The sequence below is a fragment of the Melopsittacus undulatus genome, chromosome 1 (assembly GCF_012275295.1).
Source record: "Melopsittacus undulatus isolate bMelUnd1 chromosome 1, bMelUnd1.mat.Z, whole genome shotgun sequence".
Taxonomy (NCBI): Eukaryota; Metazoa; Chordata; class Aves; order Psittaciformes; family Psittaculidae; genus Melopsittacus; species Melopsittacus undulatus.
Genome location: NC_047527.1, coordinates 41,475,893 through 41,488,999, shown reverse-complemented (window position 1 = coordinate 41,488,999; position 13,107 = coordinate 41,475,893). Strand labels below are relative to the sequence as shown.

The 13,107-nt window shown below is 42.8% G+C and overlaps 1 protein-coding gene and 1 long non-coding RNA gene across 2 annotated transcripts in view; one reads left to right on the top strand and one right to left on the bottom strand.

Moving 5' to 3' along the window:
- PCMTD1 (protein-L-isoaspartate (D-aspartate) O-methyltransferase domain containing 1) overlaps positions 1 to 6,210 on the bottom strand; it is a 43,463-nt gene extending 37,253 nt beyond the window's left edge. Inside the window, exon 1 of the mRNA XM_005152552.3 lies at positions 5,949 to 6,210. The gene's annotated coding sequence lies outside the window, so the exon portion shown is untranslated. The remainder of the gene's footprint in view (positions 1 to 5,948) is intronic.
- Positions 6,211 to 8,158: 1,948 nt separating this feature from the next.
- Positions 8,159 to 9,165, top strand: LOC115947077 (uncharacterized). The gene is made up of 2 exons (XR_004081043.2): positions 8,159 to 8,241; positions 8,614 to 9,165. It is a non-coding gene; the product is annotated as an uncharacterized lncRNA (long non-coding RNA).
- The last annotated feature ends 3,942 nt before the right edge of the window (positions 9,166 to 13,107 follow it).

The following is a 13,107-nucleotide window of genomic DNA, read 5'->3' as shown; positions in this document are numbered from 1 at the left end:
AATTACATTCAGGAGTACATGTATTTTATGCTTACTGTATTACTGCATACTTCCTTTCACTACATCATAAACTACTATTGTGCAAGAATTCCGATTTGACTCTCCCGCCATTAAATTTATAAAAACATTTTTAGATGTTAACTAGAAAAATCTTCCAGGTAACAGATGCCTCCTCGTGGAACATTCTGAGGTATCACAAAGATGCAGCCATGCATCCTGAAAACAGTTTTCAAGATTGCTTAATTAAAAATATTTGCCTATTAAGACTTTAACAAGCCAATTGGTTTGTTTGGAAGTTTTTTTTTTTTGTTCTTCTTTTTTCTTTTAAAGGAAGAAAATATGATTACTGACAGCTTTAATAAGCACTATCTATTTAGAAATCATGCAACAAAGTTTTCTGTAGTAATAACAGAAAGCCTTTGGTACTTGCAGTGTGACTCAGGTGCTTGAACACAGACCTCTAGTGCTATTTTAGGTGCTCATGCTAACTATAGGCTACTTGGCCTATGATATGGTATCAATTAGTGTCAAGTAGCACACCATAAAACTCTTCTGCCCACATCCTGTCCTTGCTTCCCTCCAAATAAGCAAGAAGAACTGCTGCTGTTCTGCAATTTAAACCACACAGAAGCTGCGGGATGTGTCCTTTGAAAGGAATGCCAACAGTTGGAACTCAAAAAGCAAGCAGATAAAAATTAACGTATTGTTGGTCAGAAGACTCAGGAGACAGACCAAACATGGGAGACTGACTTGTAACCCGAACTGAATAATGCACAGTCTGTCATCACCAGGTTGTAAAAATTCTCGGGACAGATCTTACTCAGTCGCTACACTGCCACATAACAGGCTGGTTGTGCAGGTATGCTTTGTGCATGTAGGCATATAAACACAGATAATCTCCAGCAAAGCTGCACGTTAACAACAAAGACAAAGGCTGTCCCTTCTCTTACTGCTCAGCTACCTCTACTTAAGATTTACCCTGCCTGCTGTCTTTTTTTCCCACTTTGGAAGAATGTAGACCTCCAGTAAACTCTCATCTTGTATCTAACAACTCCATGCTGACAACTCGGATGCCCTATAGCACCTTTATATGAATGTCCTTCACGCAAGATTCAAGACATCCCACATCATTATCAGACCACTTGCTCGAAGCCTGTAACTTTCTAAACCTAATTTGGCAAGTTCCAGATTGTTTCCTCAAACAAGTTTTTAAACATTAATTCCATTTGTCATCTTTTATTTCCTAGAAACACTGCAAATCTAAATTCAGCATTTGTTTAGCAACTGTATGCCTACCAAATACTACTCTGAGACAATCTGGAGTGAAATGCAGTACTTGTAGAATATTGAGGCTTAGAATTTCTCTCATGAGCTTAACAACACTCACAATACTTAAGTCTCCAATTCTGCAACTCACGGAACTCAATATTCTGCACTTTTAAAAAAAAAACTTACAACCTTTCTTCACTAAATACAACACAAAACAAAGCCAGAATTCCAGAATTAGCAGCCATCAAGTCTTTCTTTTAAGCAGTGAGCTCCACAAATCTTCTGCCACAGGACAGCCCTCCAATCAGCAAAGTTTACCCCTGCTCCATAGTCAGCTCCCCACTCCAAGACTCCCCTACATGAGAGTACAACAGAATCTGTAGCCTGAGAATTACCATGGTGACTCCTGATCTCATACCTAAACTATTTTAGGAGTGTGGAGTTTGGGGGGTTGTTGTTTTTTTCTTTCCCTTTTTCTTTAAAACTACGACAACTTCTAAACCCATGATTTTTCATCACAGTGAAGGACAATTTATATTTCTATGCCCCAATTCAAAGGACTGATTAAATTTGTCAAGAAAAAAGTTACATACCAATTACAGTCACAATGCACAAGTGATGGACACCACAATTTCTCTCTACATACAGCTTTCAATACTTTTTGCTTTCAGTTCAAAGTTTCCTAGAACTGCCATTTTTAAAGACATCTTAGCCTTCACTTTGCTTTTACTCTATTTTGTACTTTCGACATTTCCAAAAAGCTGCTTATCAGAAGTACATTTAACAGGAATCCACACGCATATATTCATGAGAATTTCAAGCGTCTTGTGATTAGTTAACATCACTGTCAATTCTGCAGTAACAACACTGACTCTGGAACATGAAGTTGGCATGATATAACTGGATGAAAAAGGATAGAGAACTAACACTACTGTTCTGAACAGCAGCCAGTTAATCTTTCAGCCCTGTAAAAAAATTGTACTCGGCATCCTAAGCTGATACAAATGGCATCCTTTCTTCAAGGCCTGTATGTCCAGCCTGATTTTCTTGAAACAACACAGCAGCAGCAACTGCTTTAAGAGCTTGCATTAAGCAGGTCTGAAGGCTCTCATTAACCCCCAGCACCCACAAATAAGTCCCAAAGGAACTGGAGCACAGTAGTTATTTCCTGATGTTTTAATGTAATTATACCCATAATATTTAATATAAACTACTTTACTCCCTAGAACTCCATAAAAGAAAGAAGTGGAACAGTTTTAAGAGTCCCCCAACACAATCTGAGGAGCAGACACACTAAAAGAATTCTCCAAGCAAAAAACCCACACTCATTGCCTGGAGAAGAAGAAGCATACACATCAACTTCTGACCCTACCAGAAGAATCCTGGAATGCCTTAGGCAAGTCATACACCTGATTACTGTAATAAATGAGATAATATTCAACTATTTTTGCATTCAGGAGTGTCAAGTGTTGTAGACTTCAAGGTACTTTTCTTACACAGAGAGTTAATGATCAGTTACAGAGCATCACTTTCAGGTCAGCAGATCTCTATGACACTCCTGCTGAAAATGGGAACAAAGCAGGACATGGAAACAACAGGTATGTGTAAAGACACTTCTCATCCCGAAACAATTACTGGATTCTCAGATGTTTCTCACCCTGCACTGAAGACTGAGATGAGCATTCCCATAACGCCTTTTTCAGAATTGCTTTTAATGTATTTGGTCTGGGAGATACTTAAAAATGCTGGTATAAACCTTTCTGGAACACTGCACAGAAAAATCTGTTATTGTTACTGACCTGTTACTGAGTTTTAGGAATATCTCTGGGGAAAAAAACAAGCGAAATTGTATTACTGATCATGTCTTGCAGTAGGAACTTCAAATTTGATCTCTGTATTACTGTTTCTTCTTCAAATTGCTTAAAAATAAGTCATAGACAAATATTCTCTTAAGCAACTTCTACCTGCACTGGCATCATGCCTAAACTTACCTGCAGCTTCAGAATACACACTATCTCAAAGCAACCCCATTTCAAGCTTACAGAAATACTGCCAAGTGACTGCTCTGGTATGGCTCAGCACAAACATGGAAAAACTAGAGAGCTGGCACACTGGTCCTCTTCGAAAGGAGCTATTTCAGCTTGGGACAGTCACTAACAGTCAAACAGAAGACTAATAAAAATCACCCATCTGCCAAGATTAGGAACATAAAAATGGCAAGACTTCATAGATTTATAAATAAGAATACTGCAAAATTGAAACTGGCTGATCGACTATCTAAAGCAAGTCACAGCACAAACTCTATGACTGGATAAAGCAAACTCAAAGAAAATGCAAATTAGGAAAGGCAGAACAATTTTTAACAAGAATTATGAAGACTGAAGATTATTCAAGGAAGGAACTAAATCCTGCACAGACCCAGTGATAACATTTGACCATCCAGGGCTGTTCAGCATTATAAACTCTTTCTGTTTCTATGACTGCATGACATTCTCCTCAGTGCAGTCCTCTCAACAACATCCAATTGTTTTTCCTTGCATTACTGAGGGACACTAACTGTTATAACAACATCTGGCTAAGTGTCCATCTCCAAGGGCCGCATTGTGACTCTGACCTCACTCACATACTTCTTACATTCATATATCTATTCACCCAGAGTCAGTTAAAGTACAAACGGATTATTTTTCTCCATTTGTCCACCTACACATCCACAGTATTCTTCAAACTTTCCCAAATCAGGCAAGAGTTCCGCAGCAGACAACTCCATTTATCCAAGCTTAACTCCTTCCAAAGTAAGGGTCATGTAGGGCAGGGAAGAAGATGGGGGGGATATACCACGATTCAGAAAAAATTATGGTTGCAAAGGCATTCTTATTCTCACCGTTTACTAATTTTAAAGGATTTTTTTTCATCTTAAAAGCATCTCCATAATAAAGAGGGCATATGGCCTAACCTGTGTGTCTTTTGTGTGTGTGTGTCTCAGTCTACTGCTCACTTTCAGAAGAAACCTTACTTCCTTGCTAAAGTCTGCAGTTCAACTATGCCTGACTTTTACTTGATAGGAATAAAAAAATACCCACCCACTAGGACAACAGTAGCTACGTGGGCACTAGTAAGTACCGCAAGGACACAAGCATTTGCTGCACACTGCAGCAGTTTAGTACCTCCAGCTCGCCTCTCCTGCAGACCCTAACGATGCTTTCCTTAGTCTTCCACCAACAAAATACCGCACACGCGCGCGCACACACACACACCCTTCCACCACAGGAGGTTTTTCTTTTCCCCTTTCGCTGTCAAAGACGACAGAGCTGCACAAAGCAGTCCTAGACTGCTGCCTGCGTATCAAATAAATGCCAAGATTCCTTCCCCCTCCGCCCTTCCCCTTCCTCCAACTTCACTCGGAGCAGCTGACAACTGCCGAAGCCGGGGAGAGGAGGCGAACGACGGGGGAGACACAAGGCCTACACATGCACAGAAGGAGGCGACCCGAGATCTCGGTCCAACGAGGAATCACATTAACCACAGTCCGCAGCTCAGCTACAGGCAGACGTGACCCCAGGACGCCTCCCCCGAACAGATAATAACAAAGAAAACAGAGGGGAGGAGGTAGCTGCCCCGCAGCGAGTTCCTGCTCCTCCCCTTACGCTGCTCCCAGCCAAAACAAGAGACCACAATGTAAACAGAGAGAAAACGTGCGTTTATGGCAAAGCGGGGGCCAGGGGCAGCCTCCTCCTTCCCTGTAGCAGCAGCCAGCATCGCCCACCGCTGAGTGCGGGGCGACGAGCAAAGTTATCCTGCACCTCACACACTTATGTAAACAACGTATTTTCCCCTCACTGCTGCCACACCAACCTCTTCTCCCGAAATATCCTTCCTTAGCCCTCAGGGTTTTCTTGAAACAAATCAAAACAACACGTTGCCTCACACCCCTCTTGCCTCCTCCAAAACGCCTCGGCCTGGAAGATGCAGTCCCGACCAGGCCCTGAGGTTACTAAGATTCGGGAGAAAATCCGTTTCTCAGTGCATTTCCTCAAAGGCAAACCCCCAGCCGTCAGGAGGGGGAGGCGGGCAGGGCGCACAGCCGCAGCGGGGGCCGAGCGCTGCCTCCACTTTAACTCGACACCCTCCCAACCCCCCGCCTCCAGATCTCAAGGCTGGGGCTTTCCGTCCCCGTCCCCATCCCCGTCCCCTCACACCTGCCTAGGACCTCGACAACTACACCAACCACCTTCTCTCCCAACCCTTTTTGGTCCAGAGACTATTTATTACTTAGGCGGCAAAAGGATGCAGAGATGGAGGGGGGAACCAGGTAAAGGAGGAGGAGGAATGGGCTGCCAAGGGTGCCCGCCCGCCGCCCCCCCCACCCCGCAGAGGCGAGCGGCACCAAGCCATCGCCCCGTCCCGGCTGCACGAAAACAACCTTCCTTTCCCTCCCCCTCTCCACCCCCGCGCCTCAGCGCGCGCCTGCGTGCGGGGCCAACCGGACAATGACAACCAGAGCGACCGAGAGGGGGGAAGGGGCGGGTAGGGGTCAGTCGCCCGCACTCCCCACATCACCCCACAGCCGCAACTCACCGTCCCGGCTGCTCTCCCCAGCGCCGCACAGCCCAGGTGGGGAACGCAGTTCTGCGCCCCGCTTCCCCCCCCTTTCTTCCTCCTCCCTCCTGCGGGACACTCACCCGTTCTGCAGCGGATCCCGGACCCTGAGAGGGGTAGCAGCAGCAGCAAGACCGGACCTGTGGGGAAATGCAGATAGGAGCAGCAGCGCAGGTGATTGCCCAGGGAGAGAAGGGCTGCGTGCCCCCGGCGTTATCCTGGCCTAGCGCAGGGGCCCGCGGGCCGTTGGTGTCGGTGTGAGAGACGGCGGGAGAGAGGAGGGGCCCCAACAGCTGAGAGGATGTAAACAGATGGTCACGTGACTCCGCTTCGAACGGCCGGTCCCCCCTCCGCACCACGGGGCGGCTTAAAAGGGGGAGGAGAGGGAGGTAAGCAGCTCCGCGGCCGGACGTGGTTGGCTGCGCGTTCTGAGCCTGAAAGCCAATGAGGGGGCGGCGTTCACGGTGCTCGTCAGCAGTCGCCTGGGGACGCAGGGATCATTGCGCTAGCGGTAGCGCCCGGTCACGGGCTCGCCCCTCCCACGGGGTGGGCGGGCCGCCCGTCCCCCTGCGGCCAGCGGTGCGGCTGAGGGCGGCTGGGGATCGGGGCCGGCCGCTGGGAGCAGTGTCAGGAGCGCGGAGGAGGACACTTGGGCCCGGTTGTTAGAAAACGCTTAAGGTGCCTGGTGGACGGTTATTCCCATGTACTCGGTACTAGTGAGGCAGGACCTCGAATACTGAGTTCAAGTCTCTGCCCCTCACTACAAGAGAGATAATGAAGGTTAATGCAGCGAGTCTAGAGAAAGGCAACGAAGATGGTGAAGGACTTAGAGCACAAGTGTGATGAGGAGCGGCTGGGGGAAGTAACGGTTGCTTAGTCTGGAGAAGAGAAGGCTCAGGGGGTACATTATCACTCTCTGCAAGGATGGAGAGAGGAGGTGGCTGGTCTTTTCACCCAAGTAACAAGTGATAGGACAAGAGGAAACGGCCTCAAACTGTGCCAGGGGAGGTTTAGATTGGTTATTAGGAAAAAATTGTTCACCAGAAGGGTAGTTAGGCATTGGAACAGGCTTCCAGGGAAGTGGTGGAGTCACCGACCTTGGAAGTGTTCAGGAAACATGTAGATGAGGCTGGTACTGACATGGTTTAGTGGTGAACTTGGCAGACTGGGGTAAAGGCTGGACTTGATGATCTTAAAGGTCATTTCCAACCTGGTTGATTCTATGATTCTTTTAAATGGCTCTGCTTTCACCTTGCCTCCTCATTTTATGGCATTTTTGCCTTCCTCCAACAGAGTCAAGGGGCAGGGAGGCCTGCATCTTTTCAGGTGCCACTTCTGTAAGGCCTCTCACAATGCAGGTGGCACTGCCTCTCCCTGGAAAAAGGCCTTGAGGCTTCAGTGTTGCCAATGCTTCCAAAGATGAGATAGTTTGAAAAACTACAGGGAGGAAGAGAGATCCCAGGGAAAGCTCAGAGGAATTTTGAAAGGGAGGAAGCACTGTGGAAGGGAATAAACAGGAGTAAGCAGAGTTCGAGCTACCCTGGAGCCTCTGTGTAAGTAGATGAAGGCCAGGTGATCAAAAGTATTGGGTCATTCTGAGCTCTGAAGTGAGGTTTCTAAAGTCATCATCTCATGTTTGGTGTGAAAGGACACTGGAAGAATGACATGAGTTTTGGGGAGTCGGAGAGTAGGGAAGGTAGGCTGCTTCTGGTGTTTGAAGAGTTAAAGTACACGGGCATCAGGACTTGCAGCAGGCTAATCAGCTTTCCATTGAGGAAAGGAATGAGAAACACCAGAGATCAGTATCAGAAAATGGATTATATTTACATTTGTGGAGCAGTAAATTCATATTCGTTAAATGATCAGGCAAAAGGTGCAGTGTTTATGGATATCAGGCTACCTGATACAGAAGCCTGAAGACCGAGAGTGGATTTTATAATAAAAACAGCAATTTAAGTAACTTGGTGACATTTACAATGATAATTTATCTGGAGTGATTTAAGCATTGAGAGTTTTACAAAATGCAGCTGAGAGGCATAAACTTTTGAGCTCTAGCCAAAGTTTGAGTACTGGTGGAACAGGATTTCTAAGCAAAATCCCTGAGAAATGAGGTGCACATAAATGTAGCTGGTAAGAGGCCAGGAATAAGTATTACTCTGCTGTGGGGCGGATTTAGTTAGTACCTGTGGGACACAATGGTTATAGATGGCAACAACTGAGGTGGAGCTAATTTGCAACATAAGGGGGAAAATTTCTGCTAGGCAATGTCTGACAATTCTGTCTTTTTTTAGCTGGACTGAAGGATTAACATAGTTCTACAAGTTGCCATGCTGTTACTTCTGTAACTGATGCCTTCTTGCACGAGAGAAATGGAGGGTAGGAGAAACTAATTTAATTTTTACGTGAAAATATGCATTGCCCTCAGATAGTGAACTTAAATAATTTTTGCTGGATTTGATTATTGAATATTTTTTTCTATTAAGAATGTTTAGAGAGATGTAGTGTGTAAAATTGTTGCCTGTTGTATGTATGAGGATTTCCTGGCTTTCATCACATCCTGGATCTTGTGCATGACCAACACACACTCATTACTTGTATGACAAAGTGCACTTAATCAGTATTCACTCAGAACAGGAGTTATGACTGTATTTTGCTCCTTTAATTTTAAGAGAATTTTTCAGATAGTTTTTTTCCCTGTATATTACTGTGTAATGCTTGAACTAATACTTTTTTTTTTTCCATTTACAGTGGACATGGGCATTCAGTTAGGAAGATCATTCTGCTGCCTTCTCTAAGATCTGACAAGAAGCTTCAGCATTCAGGTCTAGTAAAAAATTCTACTCAAGCATGTATGATTCTCTGAATCTCTTAACTTGTGTTGTCCATTGTCAAACTAGAAGTAAGATTCATGTTTTCTGTTGCAGTATGTAAATTCTGCTTCTTGATGTGAAAGATATTTGCTGTCACAGTATTTTAGAGATATGCATAATGTGGATAACCCTTTTTTTAGTGTAAGTTAATATTCTTAAAAAATTTATTTCAGCCTAAGTATTACATGACAGCTCTGTATAAAATACTTGAGTTCAAACCCATGTGCAGCACTACTTAGTTGAAGTACAGTGAACATCATTTCACCCTCAGAAAACAATGGATTGCCTAGGCCAGCATGCTCCCAAAACTTCATTATTCTGTGAAAGCTTGGGAGTTTTTTTACTGATTTAAGCATTATTTATTCTTTTGATACTTTGTCCTGATAACTCTTCTTTTTCATGATCATGCAAATAAAGAAAGGCTGAACTAGATTAAAGACTCCACTCTGTCTTCGTTCTGTGCTGTTGGTGAAGGTTTTGGCATTCAGATGCTTAATAGAAAAGCATATAATCAAGGCTGCCATTTTTTAGATAAATTTGCAGTTGCTACTAGTGGTCATTAAAGTTCAGCATTGAAACTAAACTGATAGTGTATTGAGCAGAAAATTATATATGTACAACAATTTCCTAATAAAGATCATGTTATATAAGTTGAGTAGTTATGTGTATTTATTTTCTTATTTATATAGAAAAAAATTGGGTTTTGACTAAAACAGCATTTTGACCTTCCTGGAATTGGCATTACCTTAAAAGTAGAGTGGTGCAAACTGCATGCGTTGAATATAATCCTGTTAACATAAAAAATAACAACATGTAATTTACATTGCTTATATTTTTTCCATATCTCAGTTCAGTAAATTAAACCCATTTAGGTATCATTTCATTTCAGTTGTCTTGATTTCAGTCAGTTTCAACTTTATGTTCAGTGTAACTAAATAACTTCTAAAGTATTTTCAAATACTATAGAAAATATATACAAAACAAGTATTTTTCTTGAAAACTTATTTTTAGTTGATTTACTCTATCTGTTTTGCAGGCCTTCTCAGACTGATATCTTCCTGATTATTCTTATCTGCATACAATATATGCATTGAGCTCTTCTGTCTCTTCTTAGTTTTTCTTTCTTTCTTTTCCTGTATTTTTAGTGGATTTTCTTTCTTGACAAGCTTTGACTGGTCAGTTTTACAGGTGTAGAGTACAAAAAAATATGTGCTATATAAGTAGCAGTTTCACTTTTCTGCAACTCTGGTCTCTAAAATAGATATCGCTCCTGGCAATTGTGTGCAAGGTCCTGCACATGGGTCAGCAGAATCCCAAGCACAAACACAGGGTGTGTGGAGAATGGATTGAGAGCAGCCCAGAGGAGAAGGACTTGGAGGTGTTGGCTGACAAGAAGCAAAACATAACCCAACAATATGCATTTGAATCCCAGAAAGCAAACCGTATCATGGGCTGCATCAAAATGATCTTGGCCAGCAGGTTGAGGGAGGTGATTCTCCCCCTCTACTCTGCTCCCACGAGATCCCACTTGCAGAACTGCATTAAGCTCTGGGGTCCCCAACTCAAGAGGGATATGAACCTGCTCAAGCAAGTTCAGAGGAGGCCACAAAGATGATTAGAGGGCTGGAGCACCTCTCCTATGAAGACAGGGTGGGAGAGCTGAGGTTGTTCAGCCTGGAGAAGAGAAGGCTCCAGAAAGAACTTGGAGCCGCCTTCCAGCACCCAAAGGGGGACTAAAGAAACCTGGAGAGACTTTTTGCAAGGGCCTATAATGATAGGACAGGAGGTAATGGCTTTAAACTGAATAAAGGGTAGATTCAGATTTAGGTATAAGAAGAAATTTTTTACTGTGAGGGTGGTGAGCACAGGAACAGGTTGTCCAGAGAAGCTCTGGCTGCCCCATTTTTGGCAGTGTTCAAGGCCAGGTTGGATGGGACTTTGGGCAATTAATTTAATAAGGAATGGCGTCCTTGCCTGTGGCAGGTTAATTGGAACTGGATGAGCTTTGCCTTCTAACCCAAAACATTCTGTGATTCAGGTGAACACAGTGAGCATGCACTTAACACTGTGTCATATGTTGTCATTGGTGTAGCCTGTTTCAGATAGAGGGCTCTGAAATGAGGAAGTGCTGCTGTGGCTTTGTTCTGTCTTGCAGACTTGGTCTTCCCACACTGACATTTGTCTCAGAGCAAAAAAAATGCTGTATTACTGAGAAAATTACAAGTAACACAAAGGGAAAATTAATTAAATAATTGCTGGGAAGCAGTTTCTTTTACTCTGAATGTTTGGTCTGCCTATCATACATTTAAAATGTTATATTTTTGCATTCTTTACTCCGAGATACTGGAGTGTACCTCCTCATGTGTGACTCTCATCTGTATCCCAGCAGCCACCATGCTATTTCCAAAGCTTTATAGTAAGTAGTGTTCAAGTTCCCAGGAAGACAACTGGATCAGCCCCCAGCTCAGAGTGCCAAGCCCAAGCTGAGTGCATTCAGTTGCGCATACAGCACCAACCCACTCATAGATATATGAATATGTAATGGGGTAGTCTGACTGCACAGCCGTGTGTCACACTGTAACCCCCAGTTTTAAAGAGCAGAGAAACACCAAACAGGCTTCAAAGGCTGTTGATGCAGAAACTGCCTACACAGCTATGTAGCTGTGCTCCTTTCAGGTGTGACCTGGCTCTGGAAGTAATATAGTCACATATGTATGGTGTTGCTTTAACAGGTGAGACTTGAAAGATTTTACGCGTAGGACCGGTAGTATCTACATATGCAAGTTCTAGTGTCTCTGCAACTTCAGCCTTGTTAATCTGCAACTGGAATAAACAAACTCAGCATAACTGTCTTAGATAAAAGTGGCTGTATGTTTATCAAACTTTAGATCAGAATAAGGTTTCCCAAAAGTGCCAGAGCTACTTATTTGAAAAAGGCATCTTCAAAAAGGACTAGATTATCATTTACTTCAGACCACGTTTATGTGCCACGTTACTTCACAGAATATTCCTACTGGTCTCTAAGACTTCTTTGCCACTTAATTTTCTTTTACAACTGCACACTGTCCCTCTTCTGTCCACTTCAGAAAGGCAGTTGGTACTGCAACCTTGTTAAGGTAGGAATAGAGATTTTCTTTGCTGTAGGTTTTGAAATACCCTTTTCAGACATGAATTGCATTAAACAATTGAACAGTGTTACACATGTTGTATGTAGATCATAATCACGCTCCTGTGAAGCACACAGAATTATTTCCAAGGAAAATGTGTTGGGGCTTGAGTCACATACATATATTTGTAATACCTGTAATCTATCAGTGCATTCCACCTCTTATGCCCTATTTAAGTGATCTCAACTCTTACATACTTTATCAAGCAAAATGTAATACAATAGTAGCTTCTCTTGTTGCCCTAAGTAAGCAAGAATAGCATGATAATAGCCAAGTAATGTGCCTCATACATCTGGCTAGGAGAGTGTAGGAGGCTTTTCTTCTCTTGCTGTGAAATCCTCTGCTAGGTCAATATTAGCACTCTAAGGCCTCCTGGAGCAGCCATGTTGGGAGTGCTCCTGGCTGCCGACAAAGCTTGGTACAGAGACAACAGTGTTATTTTAACTGTCACAACATAAGGTATGCTCAGTTCATATTTTTAAACATGCAAAACACATGCTAGAAGAGAAAAATATTTAAGATGAAAATGACTGAAATGAACTGGAAAATGAAATAAATGGAGTCTGTGGCTATAGACACAGCTCTTAAGGATGTATTTCTCATGATCAGCTGTCTGTTCTTCTTCACATTATTTTTCCAATTTACTGCTTGTGATTTTCGTGTTAAGAACAAGCCTGAGATTGTAGCAACGGAAGGGTTCCAGTGATCAATAGTCACTGATAAATGTGTAACTAAATATTGGTTATAGATATAATAAACAAATCACATCTAGAAAACAGTTAATATACTGTAACATGTAGTTATGCAATCAAATAAAAAAATATTTTAGAATTTTGTATCAAGACAAGTGTTTGTCATTATAGAAGTAACCTGTTCATCTTTCATGATATTTTACAGATAATAGGGTATATTACACAATTCTTCCCTTTTGAAAGGTTTTCATTTTCATTACTTTTTTTTTTTTTCTCCCCATGACCAATGTTGGGAAAATAAATATCTTCCTTTAGTGTTTCTGCTTTCAACTATTTGAAACTTATCTCATAGGTGTATTTGGGTACAAAATGAATATGTCAGCAGAAAGTGTCATATATTATCACCTCTGTCCTACTCATGGATTGTAAACTGCAAGCACGAGACATTCTCCATGGAAATATGTTGATTTGTCTCTGGCTGTAGCTGACAGTGAGTCAACAACAGACTCTTTT